This window comes from Lissotriton vulgaris, chromosome 7 (genome assembly GCF_964263255.1).
Source record: "Lissotriton vulgaris chromosome 7, aLisVul1.2, whole genome shotgun sequence".
NCBI classification, from domain to species: domain Eukaryota; kingdom Metazoa; phylum Chordata; class Amphibia; order Caudata; family Salamandridae; genus Lissotriton; species Lissotriton vulgaris.
In genome coordinates, this window is record NC_141695.1 from 718,724,716 (window position 1) to 718,743,816 (window position 19,101).

Below are 19,101 nucleotides of genomic sequence, written 5' to 3' on the forward strand. Positions count from 1 at the left end.
ACTCAGTAATTCGCTTAGGACAGGAATTGGATTTTCAGCTAGATCTTGAGGAAATGTATTTTTTGAACGACAATCATTTTTACAGGACTCCATTGATTTTTACATTGCCATCTCGTGGCAAACACTGTCCACACGACCCACCTGGTAGTTTTTTCTGATGTATGAGGAAAATTCTATCAGCACGACAAACATCCATTTTTGCAGGCCTGCATTTCTGCCCAGGAACTGTCACCCGCCCAACCCCCTGTTCTCTTCGGTTCATCAGAAAGCCACATGGCCCTCACCCCGAGTGAATGATTCATTTTTCCTCTCCTGCTTCCAGCCTGATAAAACATCCTTGACACAGTGATCAGGTTATCTAGACAATGGTCTCACTGCTGGACTCTAATCAGGGTAAATAAACAAATGACTTGAAAGACCAGACTTTGATCAGGCAATTGAACAATGACCTGAAAGAAAGAGCCCTGATCAAAGCAGAGTGGACAATGCTCTGTGTACCAAGCCTTGACCAGGTCACCAACTACAAGCATAGAGTGGACAATGCTCTGTGTACCAAGCCTTGACGAGGTCACCAACTACAAGCATCGCCTTGATCAAGCTATCAACAACAAACACTGCCCTGATTGGACAATGGATTGACAGCCAAAAGAATGGTATGAGAAATGTATAAAAGGCTTGTAAACTACAGAGTAAAGTAGCAGCCTCCTGGGTTTTTGTCTCTGACTAGCTTGGGACTCTGTTCCATAGCCCGGGCTATTGAATAAATCTGGGTTCCTCCTGCAGACGAAGGCTCCTGTGTCTCCTTTTACTACGTATGAAGGGTATGGAAGATTTGGGCGGTTCCCCCGCCGTCAAGACCCTGTAAGTGGGTTATTCCGGTTCTACAAATGATGCCCGAATAGGGACTCCACGAGTACGGAGGTCAGGCCCGGTGGACGTGAGGATGTGCATGGAGAGAATCCGACGGAGGCGCCCTACCCAAGGATTTTTGTTTTATTCCGGTAGACCGAACGACTCACTCGTTGTTCCTCCCCACCCGGTCTGGGCCACTTGACCGCCTTCTCGCTGGAGTCCCCTAGCAAATAATTTCTGGAGCAGCCCTACGTCTGCAGAAGAGAACTACCTCTTTAAGGTAAGGGTGGACTGATCATCCACCAAGTCTGTATGATTCTGTTATTGACTTTCGCAAAAGCCAATTTATTATTGACTTTTACCAAAGCCAAGCAAGCAAGGTGAATTTTAAGTTCTGTATGAAATCTGTATGAATTATTGTCCTTTGCAAAAGACAAGCAAGCAAGGTGAGTTTTAGGAACCCGCTGGTGTCTGTTATCTGTTTAAAAGTATGCCGGTCAGTAGTAAATTCAAGAGGTTATGTTGTTGTATGTGTACGCAGGACTCCCAGCTGGAGGAGGCCTGCTCGCTTCCTCCAGAAGGAACTCCTGGCCACACTATGTATATTAAATATGGCCCACTGCCATAATGTTTTCCTTGTTTTGGGTGAAATACACCAAGAAAAGTAACGCAGAGTTACAGTGGCCATTTTTTGCCTCCTTTGATTCCCAAGTCCTTGCAAACTTAGAGGAGCAATTAATTAAAAGAAAAACGCGCCCGTCCATGTTTGAGTCTGTCTGATTTTGGAGGAAAGAGGTAGAACAGAGAGCTAGGAAACAGAAGGGGCAAGAAAGAAAACAAGAACGAATGTCTATGGCCGACGACGCCAGAGAAAATTTGCAAAATAGAATGACCAAATCGGTAGAAATAGCCGATAGGGAGCATGGGGCCTGGGTACAGAAATGTTATCCAGTCCGTGAGGAAAAAGTAAAGGTCCATATAGAGGGGGGGAAGAAAGTGATTTCTTACTTGATACCATGCTAGAAAGCCCTCCTGCATATGCCCCAATGTACCCTGCCCTGACGCCTCACACCCCGCATGTCCCGCTACCACCACCCATTCCAGCCCCCACTGCCCTTCCTACCCTTTCCCCTGTCACACCAGCCCTCCTGAGTTTTCCCATGATTTCGACCACACGCATTCTCTGTCCTCGCCGAGGGAATGATAACAAGTCTCCATCAGTCCAACCCTAGCGGCTTTACCCCTACCCGTCCTTCTCCTGCTTCCCCGTGGTCTACAGTCAAACAAGACTTGTGTAAATTATTTAATTCCCCCCGAATAGCCTCCTTACGCTCAGCAGTCAGCTTTTCGTCCCTTCAAGAGAAAGACTTACAGAGGCAACAGTGTGAATGTTGGATGAATAACAAAGATATTTATTCCTTTAAAGAAATATGGTCCACCTTTTCACAATGGACAATTATGGAACAAACCACCTTGGCTGAATACATGTGTGCTTTGGTCATGCAAAAATTTGAAAATGTGTCTGTTCAGATACCTACCAGATTGATGGACCTTAGGTCACAAATAAAAAAGGGTGATGATCAGGGAGAGGGGATGTTTGGGGCTATATCTGTTTTAGTAGCTTACTGTGACATGACTGCCTTTTCAAATGCCCCTTTAGAAACAGCTATGCCAATGAGAGAGGCCCTGTCTTTGTTAGTGCACTTACCGACGCCCAAAATAATGGCCGAGGGGCTGTCGAAGCACACTGGCGAAGGCTTTGGGTTCATGTTCCTTGGAAAAGGTCAGAAGTAATGCAGTTAAAAGGACAGTTACCAGATCTCCGGAAGAATCCGGCTGCCTTTTACAGAGAGTTAGGTCAGATTATATGTAAATGTAAATGTATTGCGATTTATATAGCGCACGTATCACCCGAAGGCATCAAGGCGCTTGCCTTGGGAACCCGTCCTGGTATTCCCCTGTGAGATAACCCCAGCAGGGTATCCACAAGGTGAAAGCCAGGCATCCCGCCGCGAGGGGCCGTAGTGGAGATTAAGCAAGCTATTGCCCAGAGTCGCAGAGTGTGAACCCGTGAGTTGAGTAGGCACCGGAACGAGAATTATCGAGTCCGTGGAATTTTTGAGCCCAAGACCCGCCGAGGCGGGGAATTGAACCCTGGTCCAGGACCGATCTCAGCTTCCGGGTCTGCCGCCTCTAACCCCTGAGCCACACTTCTCCACATATCTGCAGGTACTCTCGTTCTTGAGGATATAGATTTACTTTTTGGTGCGGTTGTACCCACTGAAATATGGGACAAGATTCGGCATACTGATCATGAAGTGAAGTTGGGAGGTAAATGGGCTGACCTAGAAGCTATGGAAGAAGCAAGGGTAGGAGGGACTAAACCAGAGCTGCCATCCTGACTTTGCCCAGTAAAATAATGACGTTTATGAAAACACTTTTACCGGAAACTGTCATTAATTGGGATAAAATAAACGCCTGTAGACAGTGAAAAGATGAAATTGTGGCTGACTTCTTTACCCGTTTTGAGACTAAAAACCAGGGACATAGTGGTCTGGATCCCCGGACCCAAGGTTCTGGCCCAGTGTTTGTCGACAAATTTGTCAGCAACTTACTTCCCGAGATCTCTGCCAGGCTTAAGAAGGTTGAGAGTACATGGTCTGCCCAAACTATGACCGGTATTTTGGTTATGGCTCAATATCATGAGAATAGGGAGAACGAAGATAAAGATAAGGAAAGTTAGAAGGTTAGGGATCTTAAGACTAAGGCACTTCTGCAGCAGGCTTATCCTCCCCGAGGTCCCGATACCGCGGAAATTTTAGACCGCAATCCCAACCCCTTCCAAGGGCTCGCCAGTCCACCCCCTCCAGTCCTCAAGGTACGGGAGCCCTCCAAACCGATCAGTGTGCTTATTGTAAGGGGTACGGCCATTGGATAGATGAGTGTCCTGTATTAGCAGAAAACATAAGAACAGGGAGAACTCGGCCTCGCGCTCCAAGGGAAGCGAGGCCGACTCAGGATCATGGCCCGTCCCATCCACAGGATAAAGAACGTAGGCCCATGGATGACGCCCCCATCCGGCAGCGCCCGATCAACAGGTTTGATGGGAACAAAGCAACGCGCACTTATTATAATGATGATTATGACGAAGTTGATTAGACAGGATCCTACCAAGCATAGGACAGCCAGGAAAGGGGTATTACCAGAGTGCAAATTCCAGTGGATCAAAAGGGCCCGTATGTTAAAATGTCAGTTGTGGGGAATGATTAGAATTTTCTTTTGGATACTGGGGCCACCAGGTCTTCTATTGCACGTCTGTTAGTCCCGGAGGCACCCCTTTCTGGCAATATGAATGTCTCAGTGGGTTTTGCAGGGACGCCCGTGACCAGTCCTGTCTCTGAACCCCTCCCTCTCGATATTGGCCCTGCACATGTTGACGCTCCCTTGGTCCTTACTACAGGTTGCAGTGAGAACTTGCTAGGTTTGGATTTACTAAAAGCCCTGTATGTGACCATATCATGTAGTCCCTAAGGTGTATCCCTAACAATCTCTCCGACTGCAGCTTCCTACATGTATCTGTCCGGTCCCCTCCCACTAGAGTTACAGTCTTTACCTTCCCCCCCCTCTGGCATCATCAGACACTGATGTAGGGTGTCTCAACATACCCCCTCATGTGGTAGGCATCCAGCCAGGTGCGCTCCTCCCCCGCCTTCGGCAGTATCGACTGCCCGCGGAAGGAGAAATGGCCCTGTTGACAATAATATCTGAATTGATGGACAAGGGCGTAGTGGAGGAGACATGTGGCAATATCTGTAACAGTCCCATTATTCCTGTTCTTAAAAAGACTAATGGAGATACTCTCTCCCCTAAAATATACAGATTTGTGATTGACTTGAGAGCCCTTAACAAAATAACAATATCCCAATATCCTGTTGTCCCCGACATCACTGCCCTCTTGATGATGGTTCCCTCTGACGCCACACACTTCTCTGTCATTGACCTGAAGAACGCCTTCTTCAGCATACCCATACATCCTCACAGCAGACAATTTTTTGGTTTCTCCCTTGGTGGGCGGAGTTTCAGATTCTGCCGCGCCCCTCAAGGATTTACCGAGAGCCCCAGTATCTACAGCCAAGCCCTAAAAAGCCAACTAGTTTCCTTGGAACTTCCTGACAATTCAACACTATTGCAGTATGTAGACGACCTCCTCATTGCTGCAAACTCTGCCCCAACATGTAAAGAAGCTACTCTCTGTCTGTTACGCCACCTTGCCCTCCACAACCACAAAGTCTCTTTAAAAAAGCTTCAGTTTTATCAAGAGAAGGTGACCTATTTAGGTCATATCCTCTCGAAGTAGGGAAGGCAGCTCACTGCTGATCGTGTAGCCATTATCAATGCTATGACGGCCCCACGAACACAAAAGCAGGTACGAGCCTTCATAGGCTTAACCTCATATTGTAGACAGTGGATTTCAAACTTTTAGGCCATGGTCAAACCCCTTCTTGCCCTCACCACCAAGGATGTATCAGACAGTTCCTTTCCATGGACTACAGAGCATGCGCAGGTCTTCAAAGATTTGAAGAGGGCCCTGTGTACTGCTCCAGTCCTCGGTACCCCTGACTATAGCAAACTATTTTTTCTTTTTGTACATGAGACAGATGGTTGTGCATGCGCATTCCTGACCCAGATGTTTGGAGGGCACCAACGGCCATGTGCCTATTTTTCAGCCACTTTGGATCCTGTTGCGAGGGCTCTCCCAGGATGCCTAGGGGCGACAGCTGCGGCCGCCCTCAGGGTCCGTCAGAGTGCGGGAATCGTCATGAACTCTAAAACTAGTGGCCCTCACTAGAGCCTGTGAGTTAAGCAAGGGTATAACGGTAAATATCTACACCGACAGTCAGTATGCCTTCGGGGTGGCCCACAACTTCGGGAGGTTATGGAAAGAAAATAATTTCCTTACTTCCCATGGGACCAAGATATAAAATGGCCCCCTAATACACCGACTGTTAGACTCTCAGTCACTCTCCAAAAAGGTGGCCATTATGAAATGTCAAGCCCACAAGAAGGTGACAGACGATGTCGGGAAAGGCAATGCTCTAGCTGATCAGACGGCCAGACAAACAGCGCTGAGGAAGAGGGGAGGAATGTATGTAGGAGGTCCCGCTAGGTGGGTGACAGAAGGGGGCATGGTTGAAAATACAGTACAAAGTGTGCTTGACATTCAGTCCCATACTACTCCTGAAGAACTAAGAGTGTGGGAAGATCACTTAGCAAAGGAGGGAAGTGATGGTTGCTGGGTCTGTACAACCACGGAGAGACAATGGATGTTGCCTGACAGTCATGTGCTGGCAGTAGATACATTTGCACATGGTCCCGCCCACATTAGCGCGAAAGGAATTTGCAAACTGTTGGAACCTACATGGTACAACTCCAAAATACCAGCATATGCTGAAAAGCTGGTTAAAACATGTATGGTTTGCCTAATGTACAACCCCGGAAAAGGCACCGTTACTCCTAAGGGAGGATTCTCTCCTCCTACCTTCCTGTTTGAAGTCCTCCAAATGGACTACATCCAGATGGACAGGTGCGTTCATCGCACCTATGTCCTGGTGGTGATCTGTGCATTCAGTCGATGGGTGGAAGCCTACCCCGTCAAAGACTGCACTGCTATCACTACCGCCAAAGTACTACTCAATGAGTACTTCCCACGCTTTAGTTTGCCCCGCTTGGTCTGGAGCGACAACGGGACACACTTTACAGCTCAAATCATGGACCATGTCTGTACAGCATTAGGCATAAAACAAAAATTTCACGCCGCCAACCACCCACAGGCAGCAGGCCTAGTGAAAGTATACAATGGCATCCTAAAAACTAAAATGCCCAAAATAGTAGCTGAGACCGGTGTCACTTGGGTTGATGCTCTGCCCTTGGCCCTACTGTCCACTAGAACAAAGGCCTACACCAGGATAGGATTATCACCACATGAGATTGTGTTCGGGTGGCCTGCCAATGTCTGGGGTGTCCCTCGACCTAAGAAACTGTCAGATGTTGAATACCCTGTATTGACTGATTACCTGTACAATCTAACCAACAACTTATGTACTCTTCATCACCAGGTGCACAAGGCCATACCGGACAAAAGCAAGGGCCCAGGACACGTCATTCAACCTGGTGACTGGGTCCTGGTGAGGAACTTCCAGTGGACCAAGAGCCTCGAGCCCCGCTGGACACAACCCCGCCAAGTCCTATTGGCCACCCGCACCGCTGTGAAAGTGGATGGTCGAAAAAACTGGGTCCACTCTACCCACTGCCGGCGTGTCCCTCTGCCTCTTCCCTACGATCAGTGGGTGAGGGAAGGACTGGGAGACACAGAGACAGAGACAGTTCCAACCTTTGTCCCATTCAGTGACGCCAGGCTGCATTCCACATCCACTGAAGCGGAGAGTGACAACGTTCTAAAGGGAAGGGTGGAGCCCTCCCTTAACACTGCTCAACATCAAGAACAACTGTTTCCTGATCATACAGTCCCTGCTTCCGACAGGTATAATCTACGTTCCAGAGGGAAGGCTTGCCCTTGACTTCGCCAGGTGCCAAAGGCTGTAGGGCTGTGATCCTCCCAGGCTGAGAGTAGTGCCATTTGTAAGACTGAGGTGAACTATAAGGGCCCTCGGCCAGTGCATCTGGTGAAACAATCACCAATCACAGAGAGCCACTAGGGGTCCCTGGCTTAGCACAATGGCCGCCTTCCCAAACACCCGTATCCAGAAACAAGATGCCAGTCTCTGACATAGCAGATGCTTCCTGGTCACCGTGGTGACGCTGTTTGTCTCCCTTCTCCTATCAATCCTTGGTTGGCTCTTACTGATCTACCATCCTGCTACATCACCAACTCCTATCCCGACTCCCGCAGAACATCAGTACTATTCCTTACCAGCCCACGAATTACCCCGCCGTGCAGAATTTTTCAATAACACCTTCATCCAAATGTTGCATCACCACCAACTGATCATGAACACTTCCAACTGCTGGGTGTGCGGACTGATGCCACATTCCATGCTACATCCTGTCCCATTCTTTCCTTATCCATTTTCCATCGCTGGGTCTTGTCTTGCATGGTGGATGTTGATGCAGGAGGCCTACACTGTCAATGGTACTGCCCATCCTGTCCTTCGTACATTCCGTGATGACTTCTGGCGGAACAGATCTGGCAATGCCAATGCTCCTTTTTACCCGACCAGCTCTTCCACATTGCTATTACCACCAGATGAGCTCAGTGAGATGGTAGTATTCAATTCCACCACTCGACAAACATTTTCCAGGTTCCGCACAAGAAAGATACTGCCTAATGAAAGACACTTTGAACGTCATAAATGTACAAGGCCGTGTCTGAATCCACGGCCTAGGGACTAAGAAAGTTGGCACCAGTTTGCCACCTACACTTCTTGGCTCTCCCGTAACTGGTCTTGTACCTGCTGTCTGGCCTTCCTCCTTACACCAACATATTCCACCCATGGAGGTTACCATCTGACAATGAAGGGCGCCCTGCGCCGCTCACATAGGGGTGTCATATCGGCAGAAGATACAGCAGGCCACGAAGCTGGGTACTTCTTTAAAGGTATGCTTCTATTCTGGGGCTCCATGGCAAACAGTCGAGCTATACAAGGACTGACCAAGGTCCTTGAGGCCACCATCACAGTAACAGCTGGTGCCCTCTCCAACATCCCTGCAGAGCTACAGGCGGACCGCCTCATAACGCTCCAAAATCGCATGGCCCTGGACGTCATCCTGGCTGATCGTGGTGGCGTATGTAAATTGATAGTCTCCAGCTGCTGCGTGTATATCCCGGACAACGCACCTACAGTGTACGATGCCATCCAACGTCTGCATCGTCTCTCTTCCGAAGTGCATCTGGATGAAGGCAGCTGGTCCCTCACCGGCTGGATCTGAGGCCTTCTTTCCCAGTGGGGTTGGAGGGTCCTCATCTTCCTTGCCTTAGGAGTAACTGTCCTGGTCTCCTGCAGTCTGTGTTTTCAGTGCCTGCCAGTGCTCTGTACTATGTGTGCCCAGACCATCAAGCCTCCGCCATCAAGCATTCACAACAATAATATGATGGTAATGGTCCAGCAAGAAACAGATGGGCTTATGAACATTGACATTTCATGAAGTATTTGCCACTCTATGGCAAAAGGAGGGTCTGATGAAATGTATTTTTTGAACGACAATCATTTTTACAGGACTCCATTGATTTTTACATTGACATCTCGTAGCAAACACTTTCCACATGACCCACCTGGTAGTTTTTTCTGATGTACGAGGAAAATTCTATCAACACGACAAAAAACAATTTTTGCAGGCCTGCATTTCTGCCCAGGAACTGTCACTCGCCCAACCCTTGTTCTCTTCAGTTCATCAGAAAGCCACATGGTCCTCACCCCGAGTAAATGATTCATTTTTCCTCTCCTGCTCCCAGCCTGATAAAACATCCTTAACACAGTGATCACGTTATCTAGACAATGGTCTGACTGCTGGACTCTAATCAGGGTAAATAAACAAATGACTTGAAAGACCAGGCTTTGATCAGGCGATTGAACAATGACCTGAAAGAAAGTGCCCTGATCAAAGCAGAGTGGACAATGCTCTGTGTACCAAGCCTTGACCAGGTCACCAACTACAAGCATCGCCTTGATCAAGTTATCAACTACAAACACTGCCCTGACTGGACAATGGACTGACAGCCAAAAGAATGGTATGAGAAATGTATAAAAGGCTTGTAAGCTACAGAGTAAAGTAGCAGCCTCCTGGGTTTTGTCTCTGAATAGCTTGGGACTCTGTTCCATAGCCCGGGCTATTGAATACATCTGGGTTCCTCCTGCAGACGAAGGCTCCTGTGTCTCCTTTTACTACGTATGAAGGGTATGGAAGATTTGGGCGGTTCCCCCGCCGCCGAGACCCTGTAAGTGGGTTATTCCAGTTCTTCAATCTGAAGGTGAAACATAACAGTCAGAATATTATTGTCAAAAACATAAGAAACATCAAGAACAAAGCGTTTTCAGAGGATAATGCAAGATACCAATTAGTCAATTCCTTTTGCAGAGACAGGGGTGCGGAAGAGCCATCCTCCTGCTCAATCAATCAATCAATCATTGTATTTGTAAAGCGCGCTATATACCCGTGAGGCTCTCAAGGCGCTGGGGGGGGGGGGGGCTGCTACTGATCGAAGAGACAGGTCTTGAGAAGTTTTCTGAAGGCCAGCAGGTCCTGGGTCTGTCGTAGGTCGGTGGGGAGGGTGTTCCAGGTCTTGGCGGTGAGGTAGGAGAAGGATCTCCGGTGGTTTTCCGGATGTGTGGAACTGTGGCGAGGGCGAGGTTGGCAGAGCGGAGGCTGCGGGTGGGGGTGTCGGAGCTGAGACGGTCGTTGAGGTATGCTTGTCCGGTGTTGTGTAGGGCTTTGTGTGCCTGGATGAGGAGTTTGAAGGTGATCCTCTTGTTGATGGGGAGCCAATGCAGGCCTCTCAGGTGGGGTGTGATGTGGCTGCATCTGGGGGATGTCGAGGATCAGTCGCGCCGAGGCGTTGTGGATGCGTTGCAGCTGTCTCAGGAGCTTGGTTGTTGTTTCTGCGTAGAGGGTGTTCCCGTAGTCCAGTCTACTGGTGACGAGGGCCTGGGTGACGGTTTCACTCTCAGTACCCCTGCTTCAGGATACATAAAGAAACATACATGACTAATTGACCACAGTTGAAACACCCCAAAGAAATCCGGAATTAAATAATCCATCCTCTGTTTCAATAATTCTTGAACAGAGGTCTGAGTCACAATTGTCATGTCTCAATGAGTGCACCACACTGTCTCTCACTCTCTGTTACTTGTCCTCTTCTGTGGAAAAGTTAACACCACTCTTGTAACACCACAGGAAAACAGATAGTAAAAGCCCACAGCTCTGAGCAGTAAATCAAGGCTACTAAGCGTAGTGAGTACCGCTGACAAAGTCGCCCTTTTGAATTAATGAAAGGATCATTTTCCCCGCATGAACCGAGTGGTTCGCCAACACAGGAAAACGTTTCTGAACTCGTTGGCCCAGAATTCTTTATATCGGGAATGATGCAATGCGCCCAGGAGGGTTCTACCCCCACGAATTCCAATGAACAAAGTACAGGAAAATGCACAAAACTTGGAGGGGGGGTCTGGCTGCTAGGTTGCTGCGCAAGGAACTTGACCTCCGGTCCCGCCAACGGAGCAACTAACGGACACAGCAGAAATGCCCCCCACTGTCGCCACCTCAAGGAAAGGAGCTCCCTGCTAAGACCTGAAAGATTTTGAAGGTTTGCGGTGCTGCAAGCACCCGTACCCGACTCTATCCTCAACGTGGCTCCTCCGGTAAAGTAATCGGCGTCTCTCCGATGCCCAGTGAGCTTCTTTGACGAAACTCCTCAGGCGTGTGCTGACGTCACTGACGTCGGAACCGCCGAGGCTCATGGGCAATGTAGTTTTGTTAGTCAGGGCGTTTGTGCTGTAGCGCGTCTTGGCAGTATTCTTTTCCTTCCTTGCAGGTGAGATGCAACAGTAATCCCTCTTCCGAAGAACACTGACAGAGACATGGTTTCTCAGGGAAGCGTTTATGAAACGAGTAGGCAAAACGTGGGGCGTGAACCCCTGTCGCTGGCTCCCAAGTATTCTCCTCGTCTCCGTATCCTTTCCAAGCTATCAAGTACAATAACCTGGTCCTGTATATCTTGGAATCTAGGATACCCCTCACCTCATGTTCTAGCTCTTTGTTCACCAGCACTGGAGGCGGACCTCTGTTGGCCGTTGAGCGAGAGTGTTTTAGAAGAGAAATGTGAAAGGACAGATGAATCCACAGGGAGGAGGGCAAGGCCAGTCTGACTGCTACGGGGTTGATGAGCTTCATCACTTTGTAGGGACCGATGTATTTGGGATTAAATATGCTATATCCCTTGTTCCTAGTGGATAGCCATACATAATCCCCCACTTTATAGACCGGTCCTGAATGCCTATGTTTGTCTGCGTATGCCTTGTAATGGTATTTTGCCACTCTCAACCTTTGTTGTGTTTCTTTGTGTTTTCTGAATGTGGAGTACTCTCTCTCTAACCTCAGGCTTCCGCAGTGTTATCCACATAACACCGTAGGTATTGCTTTAGGGACTGGTTCACCCTTTCAGTCTGTTCATCCGTTTGTGGATGAAAACTCGCGGATATGTTGGGCGTTATCTTGAGGGCTGCACACCACGTCTTCCAAAATTTGGCTGTAAACTGCGGTCCACGGTCTGAAACCACCGCCTGCGGAAGCCCATGCAACCTCACAACATGCACTAGCAGCAGTTGGGCTAACTGACCTGCAGTGGGCATGGATTTACAGGTGATGAAATGGTCCATTTTTGTGAGATAGTCCACAACTAGGATTGTCATGTATCCCTTGTCTGAAGGCATTCCCACAAGGAAGTCCATAGAGATGTTTTCCCATGGCAGGTCTGGGGTTGGCAACGGTGGTAGAAATCCTGCTGGTCTAGCATGCGAGGTCTTAATTTGATTACATGTTATGCATTCCGTGACCCAATTACCGATGTGACTTCTTACAGATGGCCACCAAAATTGGTGCAACACTCTCTGTGTTTTTTTCCATTCCATTGTGCCCTGCTCTGGGAAAGGTATGACACGATTAGCAAACTGTTTCCCTCGTACTGGTAGGCCTTCTTTGAGCTCCCACTCTGGATGTCTCGCCAACCACGCCTTCCATTCTTTGGCACGTACCTTCTGTGCCACGCTTTTGAGAAAGGGCTCCGTTACGGTAGTGCAAAGAACATGTTGAGGATCTATGATGGCTTTCTCTGTCTGTTCCTCCAACGATTGAGTATGTGTTTGACGCGTTAACGCGTCAGCTTTTTTGTTGTCTTTTCCTGGTCGATAGGTAACCAGAAAGTTATACTCAGCAAAAAACAATGTCCATCTCAGTTGACGTGGAGAGAGATGACGTGCTGCCGTCATAAACTGGAGATTGCGGTGGTCCGTGTAAACAGTGATAATGTGTTTAGCTCCTTTAAGGAAATGTCGCCACTCTTGAAAGGCATCTTTAATAGCCAGAAGTTCCTTTTCGGCTATCGTATAATTATGTTCTGCAGCGTTGAGCTTTTTTGACCGATAAGCAACCGTATGTAACTGTCCAGTGTCCGGATGGCGTTGCGACAGCACTGCTCCCACCTCGTGGTCAGACCCATCCGCCTCCACGATATAGAGTTGATCAGAATCAGCGTGCACCAAGACTGGAGCGGATATAAACTCCTCCTTCAAAGCCTCAAACCCTTTTTGTGTCTCTTTTGTCCATTGAAAGGGAACCTTCTTCTGTAGCAGACGTGTTAAGGTAGAGGGCAAGGATGAAAAGTGGCAGATGAAGCCGCGGTAAAAATTGGCAAAGCCTAAAAAACATTGGATGTCTCTGATGTTTGCTGGAGTGGGCTAGTCCTTTACTGCTGCTATCTTCCTTTCCTCTTGTCCCCTCGGTGTTAACATCACTCTTAGAAATTCCACGGTAGTAACTCCAAACACGCACTTACTGATTTTACAGTATAGCTGATGTTTCTGCAGGGTGCGTAGAATGGTACGCACATGATAAGTATGGCTCTCGATGGTGGGTGAATAGATAAGAATGTTGTCGATGTACACCACGACAAAGTGATCCAGGAATTCGCGCAGGACGTCATTCAGGTAAAACTGAAAGCAGCAGGCACGTTGCATAACCCAAAGGGCATGATGAGGAATTCATAAAAGCCGTAACGCGTCTTGAAGGCTGTCTTCCATTCGTCTCCCTTGCACATCCGCACCAAATGGTATGCCCCTTTGAGATCCAATCGCGTGTAGATGACAGCCCTTTTTACCTGCTCCAATAACACCGGGATCAAAGGTACGGGATACCTGTTTTTTACTGTGATGGCGTTCAATGTCCTGAAGTCTACACAGGCACGCAACTCGCCGTTGGCTTTAGGGATAAAAAACAGTGGGGAAGCCGCGGGGGACATGGAATTGCGAATAAACCCCAGTGCCAGGTATTTGTCCAGATATGTCCGTAAGTGTTTATTCTCTGGTTCAGTTAAAGCGTACACCCGTCCTGTGGGAATGACCGCCCCTGGTACCAACTCGATTTGGCAGTCATACTGCCTATGGAGTGGGACTACCTCAGCCTTGGCATCGTTGAATACTTATGCAAAATCCTGATATTCTTGGGGTAGCATGACTGGGTGTTCTACCACAGTGGCGATGTTCGGCCAATACTTGAGACGGGCTGTGTTTAGTGAGAACACAATGGTTAGAGCAAAACACAGAGGTGAAGCGTATCGTCTTCTCCACCCAATCCACCTGGGGTTGTGCAGTTTCAGCCAGGGAAACCCCAATATTATCCCATACTGGGGGGCTTGAATTACATTGAAGGCGAGCCTTTCCACGTGGTCACTACCTTGGCGTACTTACATGGCATCCGTTTGGAACCGAATAGGTCCGGCTTCTAAACTCCTCCCGTCTACACCGAACACGATTTCTGGCGTGTCTTTTTCTTGCATAACCAATCCTAAGGATAGGGCCATTTCTTTATCCATAAAACACCCTGTAGCACCAGAGTCCAACATGGCGGAGACCGGACAACATTCCCTTTTTACCAATATGGAAAGTTCTATAAAAAAGTTCTGTTTGGTATTGGGGTTGTCCCCCATCAAAGAAGGGATGTAGATCGGGCTTGAAGAATTCCCTTCTGTCCTCAAGCTCTGTTGTGACCCGCCGCACACTCAAGGGTGGCTGCCACTTGTTTACGGGCTTCCATGCGTGGGCATCTCGTTCTCAGGGATCATTCTTTGATGAAGTGGCCTTTCTTACCACAGTAGATACAAAGGCCTTTCTTTTGCCTGTATTCCCTTTCTTCCTGAGTAAGAGTGGACGGACTGCTCCGATTTCCATAGGTTCGGGTTTGTGTGTAGGCGAACTGTCATAGGTCTTTGGTTGGTCCATACGCCAGGAGGTTCCCTCCCTACGTTTGTTTTCTCCCCTTTTCTCACCGAGGCGATGATCCAAACGAAGAAACAATCGGATCAGATCTTCGCAGGTCACAGGTTGTGGTTCAATTTGGGCCAAGACATCCTTTGTTTCTTCTCGAAGACCCTTATGAAAGATGGCAGCCTGTTTGGCCTCAGGCCAGTCGGTCTCGGCAACTAGCCGACAGAAGTCGTTGAGGTACGCTATGAGATCCATATTCTCCTGTCACAGTTCCATTAGGTCTTTGTCTGCAGAGAGAGTGGCCATCCTACGGTTAAATGTTCTTTCAAAATCCTGGATGATGGAATCCCAATCATAAAGCAAGGGATCATCCCTCTTCACAAGCAGCACTGCCCATTGAGCTGCGTCCCCGGCTAAATAAGAGATCAAGAAGGCTACCCTCGCATGATTAGTGGTAAATGCCTTAGGTTTACATGAGAAATCTAGGAGCACCTGAGTGAGGAAGACCTGTACGGTTGGGAACTGACCACTGGCATGGTTTGACTTCAAGAGACACGCATGAAGCACTGCCCGTTCAGTGTTCTGTTCCGAATACTGTGACGTGATCGAAAGGGGCCTCGGTTTTGTGTATTCAGCCTCGTGTGCACTCACGCTGACCCTAGAAAGCAGCCATTTTGGTTATAAAAAAAATTCCGTGTGCCATGTCACAACGTTGACACAGCTATTACTGATCCGTTAAGATTCCAATTACAGATGCTTGAAGGATATAACCGGAAACAGGTGGGATTTTTTTTTTTAGCATCTTCAAGCAATGCAAGCAATGCTAGTGACATTATTTTAAAAAAAGGCAGAATTGTATTGAACCTCGCAGCATTAAACAACTTTAAATTGACTTTGCTTTATTTATTAAGCTATGGCTCAACAAAATTTCACGATAAATCCCCCACATAATTTTTGGGTGTCTGGTCATGAACCAACCATGAAGTGGGTGGAGTGGAAAGAGTATTTTGATCATTATATTTCAGCAATTGATGAAAAAAAAATGTCTCCTAAACAGAAGAAAATAATTATTTTATTATCTTTAGGTCTCATTGGGTTAAAAACTTAGAATAGAATGCCTAAAAGTACTGTTACTGGTGATGCTAATGTCTTTCTGATCGCCTTACAAAATCTTGATAAATACTTTACTCCTAAAGACTGTAGTGGAATGACAAGATACAAGTTCTTCCTACGGAAACAGCTTAAGGATGAAGCTGTAGATGATTATGTGGCGGAATTAAAGAAGTTAGCTATTGACTGCAAATTTGGCACTAACCATGATGATTCTATTAGAGATCATTTAGTTATGCACTGCAATAATAATACTATCCAAGAGAGGTTATGGATAAATGGAGATTCACCTTGATGATGTAGACAACATTGTACGCAAAGCTGAAATGTCTGGAAAATGCACAAATGAGTTACAACAACCAGACATAAGCGGAATGGTGTGTGTAGAATTAATTCACGGAAATTTGAACGAAATAAAAAAATGGATTACAAATCTAAAAACAACTTTAATGAGAAATATAGTAATTCTGAATGGAGGTGTTACCGTTTTGGAAGTGAAGAGCACTTGGCGGAAATAAGTCCTGTCCAGCTATGAAACAAAAATGTACATATTGCGGTGTAATTGGCCATTTTGCAAAGTCTTTTCGTAAAAAGAATTTTAAAGTGAAATGCATTCACGAGAACAAAAGTTCAAGTAGTAGTGAAAGTGATGGAGAGTTTGTAAGAAAAGGAAGCGTTCTTAATTTACAAGAAAGGAAACTGGTTTTGAACATTGATGAAAAGAACACCAAAGGGAAACCAGAATGCAACATGTCCATTGGTGGAGTGAAAATAAATATCTATGCTGACTCTGGCTCTCCATTCACAATAGTAAATGAGGATGTTTGGAGGAGTAAATTCAGAGATAAAATAGGCGAACATCTGTCTCCTTCGGATTTAAGTCCTGAAAGTTATACACGAGAGAAAATTGGCATTACAGGCTATAGATGGTTGTCTTTCTCTTTCAAGGGAAGGCGTGCACGTGGAAAACTATATGTAGCATAAAATGGACCGTCTGTTTTAGGTTGGCATGACCAAGATAATCTTCATATCATATTGGATACAAATAGTGCTGAAAAAGTCTTGTGATAAACGATTTTAGCTCTTTTGGCAAAGAAATAGAAAAAAAATGTCCACAAGTATTCAACCGTCAACTAGGTACACGTAAATGGTTAAACAAGAGATTGTTCTTAAACAAGATGCTGCACCAGAAATACACAAAATGAGGATGATACCTATGGTTTTACGTGATAAAGTTGCAATGGAACTGGAGAAACTTAAAGAACTGAATGTAATAGAACCTGTGGTGTCCACAGACTGGATTTCTCTGGTTGTAGTTGCTTGACGTTCAAATGGTGAAATTCGTCTATGTGTAGACTTACGCCATGTTAATAACAATATACTCATTGACCCTTTTCCCTTACCAGAAATTACAGAAATGGTGTCTTACCTCAAAGGGCTTCGTAGTTTTCAACAATTCATCTATCAAGCGTGTATCACTAAATTTTGTTATCAGAGAAATCCAGAAGAATCACAGCTTTCGTCACACCTTTTGGCTGTTTCCAATATGAGCGGATGCCTTTTGGGTTGGCATCGGCAGCAGCTGTATTTCAAAGACTAATGTATAATTTATTTGGGAAGGAAAATTGTGTGTTGTTTTTTCAAGATGACATTTTAGTTTTTGGTGGAAATGAAGAGTACGATAGTAAATTACATAAAGTTTTAGGTATTTTAAATGACAAAGGATTATCTGTTGAGTTGAGGAAATGTGAATTAAGAGAAAGGAGTGTGTACTACCTTGGTCATATAATTAGTGAGGATGGTGTAAAACCTAAGCCGCTTTTAATTAGCGTTATTGTTAATGTTCCTTCTCCCAGCAACAAAGATGAGGTAAGGTCTTTTATGGGGGTGGCAGAATATTGTGCAAAATTTATACTGAATTTTTCACAGAAAATATATTCAATATCAGACAACTACTTAAACATGCTAAATTTGGGTGGGATTCTCTATGCGAAGAAGAATTTCAGTATATTAAAGAATATTTAGAGAAGGTTCTTCATTTATCAGTTTTGATCCTAATTTAGACACTTACATTACAGTGGATGCCAGTAATAAGGGTTTAGGAGCTGTCCTTTCTCAAAAAGATGCTCAGGGTAAAAAGGCAATTATTTTGTTTGCTTCAAGATCTATTTCCCCAACTGAAGAGAAATATCCTATAATAGAACGAGAAGCATTAGCTTGTGCATGAGCCCTAGATTATTTCAGACCATTTATTTGGGGGAAACCAATTGTTATTCGTAGTGACCATAAACCAACTATGAAAATACTTTCTACTGAAGGTATTTCTTCGTCCTCCACAAAGTTAGCAAGGTTAGGTTATCAATGAGGATGAAATATTATGTTTACAAAATTGTTTATGTACTTGGTAAGGAAAATGTAATTGCTGATTTTTTGTCGAGACTTCCCAATCCTTTGGAGATTTGCGAAGACGATCCTTAGAATGATTTTAAAGTGGCTTTGGTGCATGATTCTGGTCCATCTGCTCTTGAGCTAGAAACTTGGATGGAAAAACAATCAGAAGACAAAGTTTTACTGGAAGTTGTCAAACACATGTCTGATGGTTGGCCTAAGAAGGAAACCTTGTCTAAGGAGTGTAAAGCATTTTGGGAGGTCAGGTATGAACTATCTTTAGAATATGATTTTGTGTTTAAGGGTTGTAAAGTGATTCCCTGTGGGGATGAGGAATTGAATTTTGAACCTATGCCATGAAGGACATTTTGGTGGTGTTAGAACGAAAAATGATGTTAAAACATCGTTTTGGTGGCCTTCTATCGATAAAAATATTGAAGCATTTGTGAATGATTGTTCTGTTTGTTCCTTCTCAGATAACATTTTTTGCACCTTGCGACCACCAATGTTGGAAACTAATGTTCCTAACCAGCCTTGGGAAAATGTGGCCTTTGATTTTATTGGACCAGTTGGTGAGTCTTGTGAATTTATTCTTGTTTTATTGGATTTATTTGCCAAGTGGTCTGTTGTGGAGATTTTGAGTAAAGCAGATACTGATACTGTTTTAGGATTTTTTAGATCAGGTATTTTTATCAGAAGGCATTCCTGTTAAACTTCTGCGTGACAATGTAGTACAATTTACATCCTGAGCAGCACAAAC

General features: G+C 46.0%; 1 protein-coding gene across 2 annotated transcripts in view; it reads left to right on the top strand.

Annotated features, from left to right (window-relative positions):
* Nucleotides 1–19,101, top strand: part of ARSG (arylsulfatase G) — a 2,325,381-nt gene that overhangs the window by 626,199 nt on the left and 1,680,081 nt on the right. For both annotated transcript variants that reach the window (XM_086930959.1, XM_086930958.1), the window contains one exon: nucleotides 18,818–18,913. The gene's annotated coding sequence lies outside the window, so the exon portion shown is untranslated. The remainder of the gene's footprint in view (nucleotides 1–18,817; nucleotides 18,914–19,101) is intronic.